Raw genomic sequence first — 13,491 nt, 5'->3', positions numbered from 1 at the left:
CTAATGTCTTGCAAGCATATGAATAAGTTCATAAGAGACCACATACCACGGTACGAGTAAAGAGTACTTGTCAGGAGACGAGGTTGAACAAGGTATGGAGTGATTGTTGACTGCCAAAACCCACCGGCGGGCAGCGACTGTCAACACTGTAGAGCCGGGAAGAGCCTAGAGCTGCGGCTGGCTGAGACCCCTCCGAGCGACGGCCCGCAATGCTCTTCTGGTCACACGTCCGATGCGAAGTGCAAGGGCGTGCCACCTGACCTATACCTGGTCAGGAAGGTGATGGGGATGCCTCGCTTAGTTCCTGCATGGCATACACGTAAACATTAAATACGAGCCTCGATCGGCTCTCAGGTTATCCTCGTGAATCGGCTCAAAGAGCCGATCCACCCATGATTCGTACGGGGTGCACGAATATATGGTGGTCCCGCTTGATCAAGATAAAGCTAATTAGATCTACGACGATTTAGGGTTTTCACCGCATAATCGGATCATCCTACTCCAGGTTGGGCCTCGCGGCCACGCACGGTGCTCGTAAGCCGATCCTAAACAAGGCCTAAAAACCAACATGAAGTTGATCCCCGGAACATCCCGTTTAGGACTTGCGAACGCCACCCTACGTGCCGCTGGATCCTCCCCCCCCTTTGTAAGGCCTAACTATTGCAGATATTAAACTAATCCTTGTAGAAACAAGGAGCAATCGTAACGGATCAGATCTACTAAATGATAACCAAGCGGGGTGCCGCCCCCACACCCGAGATAGGTGTGAGGGCGGCTAGATATGCAAGGGTTGCACTACGTAAGCATGCTTAAACGAAGAACAATGCTAACCCTAACACATCTATGATAACTACGTTGCTCGCCATCAAAAGCGCTTCAAGTACGAGCAACGCATGAACAACGTGGGGCTTGTGCTGCCTAGATCGCAAGATGCGATCTAGGCAGCATGTCGCTTACCTGATAGAAACCCTCGAGACGAAGGAGTTGGCGATGCGCCGAGATTGGTTTGTTTGGGTTGAACGTGAGTTGTTGTTTATTCCATAAACCCTAGATACATATTTATAGTCCAGCGGACTTTCTAATTCAGGCGTGCACCTAACCGTGCACGAGTAAGATTCTTCTAAACTAAGATGCGATCTAATATTTTACAGATACAAGGGCAAACTAGCCCAACTTAGCATAACAGGCCGATTCACGTAATTCTTCCATGTATATATCTCCAAGTCCATCTTGATCGCGGCCCACCTCTGACTCGGTCAAATTCGGGTGATAACACATGCCCCCCTGGTTTTGGAATTGGTAATTCCAAAATCACTCTGCTTTCCTTCGTCGGGTCACGTCATGGCAGAACCGTCGCAGTATCCTTCATCATGATGCCTTGCCTCCTCAACTTCTCCGCGTGACCTGGCAGTTTTTTTTTTTAGGCACCACTTCCTCGGAAACTGCTGTGGCATTGAATTTCCACTATATCCCCCTTTGATTTAACCGCTCTGAACAGTTCTCCTCTGCATCTCCTTCGCATTAGCACTCCAAAAGCCCTCCTAGCCACCATGTCTTCTTCTTCCTCTGCCCCATCGGATCTTGCCAGCCAGTCCTCCACGTCCCGTGAGCCGACGCCGGAGTACAATTCGGCGGAGGTCCACGCGGCCAACACCCGCCGCGCCATTGCGGCCGGGGAGGAGCCAGACCACGACTTCTCCATCTGGTCCGAGGACGACAAGTCCTCGACGGATGGGGAGAGCGACCTCCGCTTCCTCGCCGACGGGGAATCGGAGGAGGAGAGCGATGACGATCGCTTCTCCTGGGATGACTTCACCTCCTCCGAGGGGGTGGAGGAGGAGGAAGAGGAGGAGGAGGATGACGACGACAGCCCCTCCGACGAGCCGCCGGCCAAGCGGTTCTGCCCTTGGCCGGGCAACCTTAGCGACTTCGACAGCGACGAGGATGACGCTGACGAAGAAGACGAGGACAACGAGGGCCCGGTCGGCGGCCATTGGAGCGACGACGAGCCCGCCGGGAGCAGCGCCGACAGCGGCGACGACGGTGACGACGAGGGCAGTGATGGCCCGTAGATAGGACCTCTAGTGTAGGGCCAGTAGTAGTAGATGGGGCAATATATCCCCTAGTATTTCCTTTCGAGAGCAATCAGCTCTTTGATGTAAGAAATCCCGCCTATCAATGAAGAACTTTTCCCCAATTTGATTTTGCCGATTTCCTTTGAGCTTAATTTAGCCGATTCCCTCTCATACTGACCCTGCCGATTCACCCCCTTTTGCCAATGCGTAATGAGCCGATAGCCACGCATCGGTCCTTTAAAAATTCCCCCTTCAACTGATGATCTCGAAATCTGGTGGATAATGCAGGATCTTCAGGGAAGCCTTTGAATCCCTCCAACCAAACCTCATGGCCTTCTTTAGCACTCATCATCCGTGAAGAAGTTTGTAACGAAAACCCAGCCGATGGTACCTCAATCGGCTCTTAAACAGAGTATCCACCAGGCCTGCTGCCCCCCGAGCCTTACTCGAGGTGAGAATGTCAGAGAGGACGTACCAACCGATCACCATTTCCCCCTCAGAAAGCCGACAACTTCCTCTGTCGACACGGCTGAACTAGCACCAAAGTGCGGAAACCCTTGATAGTTGGCCTGGATTTGGTGGAAATTCGGTACACCTCGCATAATTCCACTAGAGTCGATGGCTGCGCATCGGCTGTTTCTCAATTCTAAAGTCGATGCCCTTGCATCGGCTGTTCCAAAAATGTTTTTTTTTTATTTGGCCGATTTTTCTTAATCGGCCCCCAATGTTTCACTGCACGCATGTTCTCACATGTTTATCTGCACATGTTCATCTGACTATATGCCCCCCGAGCCGATACCTGCCGGATGACTGCAGATATCGGCTTGTATAGTTAGCCAGGGCACTGCACTTGTACGTCGGCTTCGCAGAGATTCGTGCTGTTCATCTGCCGACGTGGCCACTGCTCAGTAGATCGATGTCGCACACAAGCAGAACATGTGGTGAAGATAATTTTGGCCGATTGCTGGAATCGGCCTCCATATCCATTAGAGCGCCGACTGAAGGTTTCTGTAAAGCTCCTTCATAATTTTTGGGGCCGATCACAAGGATCAGCCTCGCCTGATTTGCTCATTGGTTTAATCTTGCTACTCGGTCAGGCTGGATGAAACCAACCAAACCTCTAACTTTATGCGCTTGCTGTCGTCCACCTTGAGTGCATCGTAGAATCGTGGAGCGCTAAGCTCTGTCGGAAGGACGAGTACCATGTTTGTGCCAGCCGATGTTTCATCATCGGCTTTCCTTTGTTTGGGGCGCCACTCCATTTTCCGTGGACGACCCTCTTCATCCAGGGTTCGCTGAACTTTTGCAGCCGCATCAGGTCGTGCCTTCCTTAGCGTATGCAAGTACAACCTTTCGGCTTCCTCCGGGCCGCGCAATCGCTGAACCCCGCGCTTTTGGGAACGGCTGAGTCCGTCGGGCACCACCTTGGCCGGTGGTACCTGTCTTCTTCTACTTCTCCCTCGTCTTCTGAATCCTCAAGATCTGCCCAACGAGGTGACTCAGCGCGTTTGCTTTGTGGCGGGAGAGGCCCTAGGCGCTCGAACTCAGATATGCTGGCTGCCTCCTTCTTCTTCTGGTTGCATTCTGGGCAATTGCCGATTGTGGGCAATCGGCTCATTCCTGAATCCCAGCAGTGTCTCAAGAAGGGGCAGTCCCAGTGCCTGGCGTTGTCGTCTTGCTCCCTTGATTCTTCTTTGGCATGGCGCCCGTGCTCCTCCTCCTTACGATTATGCTGACGACGTCCTCTGGCTTCTCTAGCCAGACGATCTCTCTCATCATCATAGTTGGACCGTCGGCGTTGGTCATACTGACTCACATACTTGTTGAGGAGGTGATCAGAGAGGGGTCGCTGATATCTTATGTTCTTCACCTCTCCCTCTGTGACGTAGCGCTTGCCATCATGATGGAGCCGATCGCGTGGAGCGGCCTCCTCTGTGTCCTTGCTATGAGAGCAGCTGCCCTCATCTCCATCTTTGCCAGGGTGGCTCCCAGGTCCTACCATGTTGATGCTGAACGAGGATCCTGGCTGGCAACCTTCAGGGTAGGCGAACTCTACCATGTTAACGGTGGGGAAGGGCTGGGTATCGACCTTCATGGCGTACTGGTTGAAAATTAGACGCCCGTTCTCTATCGCCGCTTGGATGTGCTGACGCCACACCCTGCAGTCGTTGGTGGCATGGGAGAGTGAGTTGTGCCATTTGCAGTATGGCTTTCCGTTCAGCTCTTGTGCCGTGGGGAATTTGAGACCTTCAGGTATCTTCAACTGCTTTTCCTTGAGCAGGAGGTCGAAAATTTGCTCAGTCTTGGTCACGTCAAAATCAAACCCCCTGGGCGGGCCTGGCGGCTTTACCCATTTGCATGACACGGGGGTACCTCCCCGAGTCCATTCAGCCGCTGCTACCTCTTGGTCTCCCGCAAGAACTTCGTCTTCCTCTGCATCGACCAGGACTACTGCACGCTTGAACTTGTCTTGGTACAGGTCCGGGTGGCGCTGTTCATATGCTGACAGTTTCGAACCATATGCGCCGACGAGGATAATCCGCTTGGGAGGCCATGTCCTTGAGCTGCGTTGCAAGGCCTGCTACTGCCAACTCGATCGCTTCTTTTCAGTTATACGAACCGAATAACATCGGTTCCTAAGATTCCTGAAGCGCTGGATGTACTCGATCACGCGTTCTCCGCGCTTCGACGTAGTTGTGCCGGATCGGCAATGCCGGACTCGGAAGCCTCTCGAATGGTATTGCATATGGAACTGTTCTTCCAATTGCTTCCAAGACCGGATGGAGTCTGGTGGTAATGAGGTGTACCATCCAAAAGCCGATCCCGTGAGGGACTGTGAGAAGAGCCTCACGCGTAGCTGATCCGACACTGAAGCCGGTCCTAGTTGCGCCAAATATCGGCCGACGTATTCGATGGAGCTGGAGCCATCTGATCCACTGAATTTGGAGAAGTCGGGGAGCCGATATTTAGGTGGCAGCGGGATCATCTCGTACTCGTCGGGGTACGGCTTGGAATAGCCGATTGCCCTCCTTTTCGGCACCATGCCGAACTGGTCTCTCAGTATGGTACCGATCTGATCCGCTGTGCTGGCTGCAGGAGTTGTACTCTGAAGATTCGCCGGGGTGGCGTACTTAGCCAGCCATGTTTGCTTTTCCAGCTCTGAGCCAACTGCATGAGCTGGGCTCTGGAGGTTCGTCGGGGTGGCGTACTTAGTTAGCCACGTCTGCTTCTCAAGCTCTGTCGCTGACGTTCCTCCCGTTTTCGCCGGAGTCCCTGATGTTGTGGCCTGGTTTGTGAGTGCCCAGTTGCCACAATCTGGCACATACGTGCACGCGTATCCTTGAGGGATCTCCTTAGGCGCCTCATTCAAGAACTGGTAGTCACTAGCGTCACCACCGATCTTGTAGACGACGAATGCCGGTGTAGCCGGCACTTCAGCTGGTGCTGCCAACGCATATGGCAGCGGTGGACGGGACTGGAGTGGCAACTCTCCTTGATGAGTCCCGAGAGCTGGTCCTGACGGCGAGTACCGGTGGCTCATGATCTCCTGGATCACGCGCGGAGCGACACGCTCCAACACGTTGACCAGGTTTTCGTAGTGGCGGTGTAGCGAGTGAGCCACCAAGTAGTTGATCTCCTCGCCGCGAGCCCCTGGTGCGTTCCTCCGACGGGGCAGAGAGGTCCAACCCATCGAGTGCACCTTGAGGCGAGAACCCTTTCCATCTGATGCCATGGGAACGGGTCCTGTGAAAAGAGCCGATGAGGTCGGCTTCGAGGATGACTTTGATCTCATCATACTTCTTCTTGAGCTCCTCCGTCAGATCCTCGTACGTGACTGGCGTGCCGTCCGCCATCTCAGATGTAGATGGCGATGTGGTTGATGTAGACGATGGTCCCACCGGGCGTGCCAGAATGTGTTGACTGCCAAAACCCACCGGCGGGCAGCGACTGTCAACACGGTAGAGCCGGGAAGAGCCTAGAGCTGCGGCTGGCTGAGACCCCTCCGAGCGACGGCCCGCAATGCTCTTCTCGGTCACACGTCCGATGCGAAGTGCAAGGGCGTGCCACCTGACCTATACCTGGTCGGGAAGGTGATGGGGATGCCTCGCTTAGTTCCCGCATGGCATACACGTAAACATTAAATACGAGCCTCGATCGGCTCTCGGGTTATCCCGTGAATCGGCTCAAAGAGCCGATCCACCCATGATTCGTACGGGGTGCACGAATATATGGTGGTCCTGCTTGATCAAGATAAAGCTAATTAGATCTACGACGATTTAGGGTTTTCACCGCATAATCGGATCATCCTACTCCAGGTTGGGCCTCGCGGCCACGCACGGTGCTCGTAAGCCGATCCTAAACAAGGCCTAAAAACCAACATGAAGTTGATCCCCGGAACATCCTGTTTAGGACTTGCGAACGCCACCCTACGTGCCGCTGGATCCTCCCCCCCTTTGTAAGGCCTAACTATTGCAGATATTAAACTAATCCTTGTAGAAACAAGGAGCAATCGTAACGGATCAGATCTACTAAATGATGACCAAGCGGGGTGCCGCCCCCACACCCGAGATAGGTGTGAGGGCGGCTAGATATGCAAGGGTTGCACTACGTAAGCATGCTTAAACGAAGAACAATGCTAACCCTAACACATCTATGATAACTACGTTGCTCGCCATCAAAAGCGCTTCGGTACGAGCAACGCATGAACAACGTGGGCTTGTGCTGCCTAGATCGCAAGATGCGATCTAGGCAGCATGTCGCTTACCCGACGGAAACCCTCGAGACGAAGGAGTTGGCGATGCGCCGAGATTGGTTTGTTTGGGTTGAACGTGAGTTGTTGTTTATTCCATAAACCCTAGATACATATTTATAGTCCAGACGGACTTTCTAATTCAGGCGTGCACCTAACCGTGCATGAGTAAGATTCTTCTAAACTAAGATGCGATCTAATATTTTACAGATACAAGGGCAAACTAGCCCAACTTAGCATAACAGGCCGATTCACGTAATTCTTCCATGTATATATCTCCAAGTCCATCTTGATCGCGGCCCACCTCTGACTCGGTCAAATTCGGGTGATAACAGTGATACCGATGATCAAACCTCGGACAAGTAAAATATCGCGTGACAAAGGGAATTGGTATCGTATGTGAATGGTTCATTCGATCACTAAAGTCATCGTTGAATATGTGGGAGTCATTATGGATTTCCAGATCCCGCTATTGGTTATTGGTCGGAGTGAGTACTCAACCATGTCCGCATAGTTCGCAAACCATAGGGTGACACACTTAAAGTTGGATGTTGAAATGGTAGAACTTGAATATGGAATGGAGTTCGAATACTTGTTTGGAGTCCCGGATGAGATCCCGGACATCACGAGGAGTCCCGGAATGGTCCGGAGAATAAGATTCATATATAGGAAGTCATTTTATAAGATTTAAAATGATCCGGAAGGTTCTATGGAAGGTTCTAGAAAAGTCCGGAAGAAACCACTATGGAAGGCGGAGTCCCAAAGGGACTCCACCTCCATGGCCGGCCAACCCTAGAGGGGGGAGTCCCAAGTGGACTCCCCTAAGGGGGCCGGCCACCCCCCACATGGAAGGGGGGAATCCCACCCCAAGTGGGATTCCCACCTTGGGTAGGTTTCCCTATCACATGGAAGGTTTTGGGTTCGGTTCTTATTCGGAGACTTGTAGTCCAACACTTGGGGCTTCCACCTATATAATGAGGGCCAAGGGGAGGGGGCCGGCCACCCCAACAACCACCAAGGTGGCCGCACCCCTTGAGGCCGGCGCCCCCTGTCCCAAACCCTAGCGGCTCTCTCTCCTCCACCACATCCCGCACGCTTAGCGAAGCTCCGCCGGATTTCTCCACCACCACCGACACCACGCCGTCGTGCTGTCGGATTCAAGAGGAGCTACTACTTCCGCTGCCCGCTGGAACGGGAGGTGGACGTCGTCTTCATCAACAACCGAACGTGTGACCGAGTACGGAGGTGCTACCCGTTCGTGGCGCCGTGATCAAGATCTTCTACGCGCTTTTGCAAGCGGCAAGTGAACGTCTACCGGAGCAACAAGAGCCTCATCTTGTAGGCTTTGGAATCTCTTCAAAGGTGAGACTAGATAATCCCCTCGTTGCTACCGTCTTCTAGATTGCATCTTGGCTTGGATTGCGTGTTCGCGGTAGGATTTTTTTTGTTTTCTATGCAACGTTATCCTACAAAATCCAAGACTTGATTCCTTGTAGGACTATGCTTCCGGTGGTGCTAAATGGGTGGTTGATAGTGGAGCCACAAGTCATATGACCGGAAGCAAGGATATTGTTGTCGACCTCGGGCCTTCTCTCTCTACCGTTTCATATGGCGACAACACGTGCTCTAAGGTATTGGGTCTTGGCAAGGTGGTGGTAACACCCGACATCTCACTTGTGAATGTCATCCTTGTCGAGACTCTTGGTTACAACTTACTCTCTGTTCATCAAATTGCTCGTATGGGATTATGCACATTCTTTGATGAACATATGGTGGTCCTCTTGTGGAGCAAGACACTCAATGTAGCTTTTGTTGGATATGTAGAGAACGGTTTGTATGTTGTTGATTTCTCCGGAAAGACAACGTCTTCCGCTCTTTGCCTATTCGCCAAAGGTGACAAGGGTTGGTTATGGCATCGCTGACTAGCCCATGTCAACATGAGGACTTTGCAAAGTCTCCACAAGGGTGGCCACATTCTCGGACTAAAAGAAGATGTATCTTTTTGCAAGGATCGTGTTTGTAGGGCTTGCGTACAAGGAAAGATGCATGGAGCTCCTCACAAGGCCAAGACTATTATCTCTACCACAAGATGCTTGGAGCTCCTACATGTTGATCTCTTTGGTCCACCTTCTCATGAAAGTCTTGGAGGAAAGAAGTATTGCCTCGTCATCGTTGATGACTATTCACGCTATTGTTGGGTATTCTTCTTCAAGTACAAGAGTGAGACTCAACGGACCATGATGGAGTTTGCCAACCAAGTTCAACGCAAGTACGACAACAAGATTCTCGCAATAAGGAGCGACAATGGAACGGAGTTCAAGAACTACACATTGGATGACTTTCTCGGCGAGGAAGGAATCGAACACCAATACTCCACGCCATATACTCCCCAACAAAATGGGGTCGCCGAAAGGAAGAATCGAACCTTGATCGAAGCCGCTCGAACCATGATGATGGAATACAAGTCCAACTACAATTTTTGGGCGGAAGCTATCTCTACCGCTTGCCATGCTACTAATCGCCTCTACTTCCGCAAAGGTCTTGAGAAGACACCATATGAGATCCTCACCGGCAACAAGCCTAATGTGTCATACTTCAAGGTCTTCGGATGCAAATGCTACATACTTGTCGAGGACACGCGCCTATCCAAGTTTGATTCAAAAGCTCGAGAAGGAATTTTCGTTGGCTATGCTACGGATTCTCACGCCTATAGAGTCTTCAACAAGTCAAGTGGACGTGTTGTAGAATCTTGTGATGTGACATTCGATGAAGATGATAGATCTTTGGAGGAGCGAAGTGCTTATTGTGAGAAAGGAGATGCAATTCCCCCAGATACCATAGGAAGGATGAGTGTGGGCATTCGCCTACCTCAAACACCACCTTCTATGAGTACCGGGGAAGGACCAAGTTCCACCCAAGTGGAGCCATCTACACCACAAGGCCAAGCTTCTTCCGATGATCTAACAAATGCAAGTCAACCTCTACAACAACCTCAAGTTCAACCTCAACCTCAAGATCAACCTCGACATCTACAACAACATACACCGCAAGCTCGTCTACCTCAACACCCAACATCAAGTGACCAAGGTCAAGCTTCAAGTTCTTCTCCGTGTGGTTCAGGGACAATCTGCATGGACAATGATATCCCCTATACCCCCGAGCCGTCCGGATCTCATGACAAGGTTGCCTCTTTCAATGACAATGGAGGTCAAGGCGAGGACCTAAACCGTGATGAAGGCCAAGAGGACTCTCAAGAACCATCTCCTCAAGCCGACACTCGCCGTGAAGATCGTACTACAAGACACTTGCATCTCAAGTCTCATTCCTTGCAAAACATCATTGGTGATCTAAAGAGAAACGTCACCACTCGGAGGCAACTTGCAAACTTTTGTGCGCACCATGCCTTTGTCTCTAGAGTGGAACCACTCAAAGTTGATGATGCTCTCAAAGATCCCGATTGGTTGAATGCAATGCAAGAGGAACTCAACAACTTCAAGAGGAATGATGTATGGACTCTCATGAAGCGACCCGATCATTGCCGCAATGCTATCGGCACCAAGTGGATCTTCAAGAACAAGCAAGATGAAAGTGGCACGGTCATCCGCAACAAAGCAAGATTGGTGTCACAAGGATATTCTCAAGTCGAAGGTGTGGACTTTGGTGAAACCTTTGCACCCGTTGCGAGGCTCGCGTCCATCCGTATCCTTTTGGCCTTTGCCTCACATCATGGCTTTAAGTTGCAACAAATGGATGTTAAGAGTGCTTTTCTTAATGGTCCTCTACATGAGGAAGTGTATGTGAAGCAACCCCCGGGGTTCGAGGATCCCCATTTTCCGGACCATGTCTTCAAGCTCAAAAAGGCCCTATATGGTCTGAAACAAGCTCCTAGAGCTTGGTATGAGCATCTCAAGGAGTTGCTTGAATGTCGGGGGGAAGACCCCGGGTAGGGCAATGGACGCGGAGCAGCCGGCTGGCCACTGGCCGGCTCGCGGCAAAGGCCGGCTGAGGAGCAGCCGGCTGGCGCCGTGGCCGGCTGGTCCGGAAGCCGGCGGGCTCTAGGTCCTAGTCGGCTTGGCTACGGCCGCCAATGCTGTAGCTGGGCCGACTTCTACAAGCCATATCCGACTGGGGGTCTGTACCTCAGACCGACTCGAGGCTGGCGAGTCTTGCACTGGAAGGAACCAGGTTGGTGATCCGGGTTCCCAAAGTCCACGCTGACTTCATCTTCCGTAAAGCACGGGGCACTGTGGAGCAACAGTGCCACGCGCCGGACAGGCCATCATGGCTAACGACGATCCGTACTGGCTACAGTGGCTGACGGCGACAGGGACATCTCCTCTCCATACCGCTGACCTGGGGAGCCGGATGGGACAGGCCACTACGCCTCAACGGCTCCTGACGTCACGGCCTCGGGAAGGAGCGGAAGCCGGAGCCGGCCAAGCCGGCCAGTAGACTATAGGGTCTTATATGTAAAGTGCCGGTGCCTATATAAGCCGCACTCCCCCTCTCGTGCAGGGGGTCGATCAATCATTCTCACTTCATTCCACCCTTAGCGCTGCCCTGAGAGAGAGACCATCGTCTCCCTTAGCCTCCCAGGAGCAGCCGGACACAGCTCTAGGAGCACCATTGTACTGTGTGATATCTTATACACTCTAGCAGGAGTAGAGGTTTTACCTCCATCGGAGGGCCTCGAACCTGGGTACGTCGCCGTGTCGCTCGTGCCCATACCCGCTTCCGGATACCGCCGTGAGATTTCTCAGGAACCACCTTCGATTAGCCACCCTATGGCATATGCCGTGACGATACCACGACATTTGGCGCCCACCGTGGGGCCTTCAGCATCCTCGGCCGGTGTCTTCATCCGGACGGGCCTCACCATCACCACCGGCGAGCGAGGCGCTTCAGGCTTGATCTGGAGATTCGGCTCCCTCGACTGCGTCAGCGACAACGCTGGCTGCTTCGCCGACCGGCCCTTCCCAGCCGGCGGCAGCGTCATCTCCTTCGGCAGCCACGACGTCTACGTCGCCACCGTCGCACCGCCGCGCTACCCGCGGCAGGTGCTGCGCTGCGCCAGCCCTCCTCCGCGAGCCGGTAGCAGCGCTCCCGCCAGCCCCGCCGTCGTGCAAGTCATGATGGCTGGCGAGGAGTTCCCCTCCAAGTCCACGCGCGTCCGCGGCCCCGACCTGGAGCGCGACGTCGGCGGGCACGCATCCGCATCAGGCGCAAAGGCGCCACCACCACCATCCCGGCTGGAGCAAGTCCGGGCAAAGCTGAGCACTCCGCTCACCACCGGCAGCCGGCGCCGACGCCGCCGCCGTTGAGGCGGACCCGGAGGCGCACCGCGTGCTCCTCCTCAAGCGGACCGAGGAGCTGGCTGCTGCTAAGCGCCAGTGGGACATCACCCAGCGCGAGTACCACCGCGCCCACGGCCTCCCCCCGGCGGCGACAACCCCAGCCGAGCCGGCCAGATCCGCCGCAGAGGCCGCGACCTAGGCGCCGAGATCGACCGCGACGGCGCGGACGAGCCGGCTCCATCAATGGAGCTGCCCATCTACAACACCCCCGACAAGAACATGCTCGCGGCCGAAGCCGCCGCAGAAGAGCTGCACCGCCTCGAGGGCGAAGAGTTACGCCGCCAGACTACGCGGGTGACTGAGTTGGTGAAGGCTGCCAACAGGCAGTCGAAAGACCCCAGGTACGCCCGAGACCCTAGAGCCTCTCACGCTCGTGGTGCCGCAGGCAACGCCGCGAGATACGGCCGAGTCCACCTCCCCAGCACCAAGCCGGCGCAACGACTCCCGCGCCACGCACGCAACCTCGAGCCGGCCGAGCCACCAGCCAGGCGGCGGCAGCAGCCGCAGCCGGGCTCCACCGAGCCGAAACCAGGAGCAAGACTCCGAGCCTCGACGTCCTCACCGGCCGGCTCCAGAAGCCAGCGGCGCCCGCCAGCCGGCCCACTCCCGGCTGGGCCCGCGCATCGAGCCCACCGACGCCCGGGACCGCCTCGACCGGCTGGTTCAATCCCGCATCGCGGAAGAAGAAGGGCCAGCCGGCCCAAAGTGCTTCGGGCCGCGGATCCTCAACGAGCCCATGGTCGACGGCTTCCAGCTCCCGCGCGACACCCCCAAGTACGACGGCACCGCCAAGCCGGAAGACTGGCTGCTGGACTACTCCACGGCAGTCGGCATCGCCAAGGGCAACAAGCGCTGGGCTGTGCGCTACTCCCCCCTCATGCTGCTCGGCTCCGCCCGCACGTGGCTCAACAACCTGCCAGCCGGCAGCATAAACGGCTGGCTAGACTTCGAAGCCGCCTTCATCAGCAACTTCACCGGCACTTATCGCCGGCCGGGTCGCCCTCAACAGCTTGAGATGTGCAAGCAGGGCCCGGACGAGACGGATCGCGCGTACTCGACGCGCTGGTGCGAGATGCGCAACTCTTGCGAGGGCGTGCACGAGATGCAAGCCATCGGCTTCTTCATGGGAGGCTGCCGGCCCAACACCATGCTGTGGCACAAGCTACGCCGCAGCGAGCCCAAGACGATGGCCGCCTTGATGGTCATCGCGGACAAGTACGCGCCGGCGAGAGGAAGCCGGCAAGGCGCCGGCTGATATTTCACCGGCCCCGGCAAGACGGGACAACAACAAGCCGGCTGAGCACAAGCCGGC

This window comes from Lolium rigidum, chromosome 7 (genome assembly GCF_022539505.1).
Source record: "Lolium rigidum isolate FL_2022 chromosome 7, APGP_CSIRO_Lrig_0.1, whole genome shotgun sequence".
NCBI lineage: Eukaryota > Viridiplantae > Streptophyta > Magnoliopsida > Poales > Poaceae > Lolium > Lolium rigidum.
Note: the sequence above shows the minus strand (reverse complement) of the source record.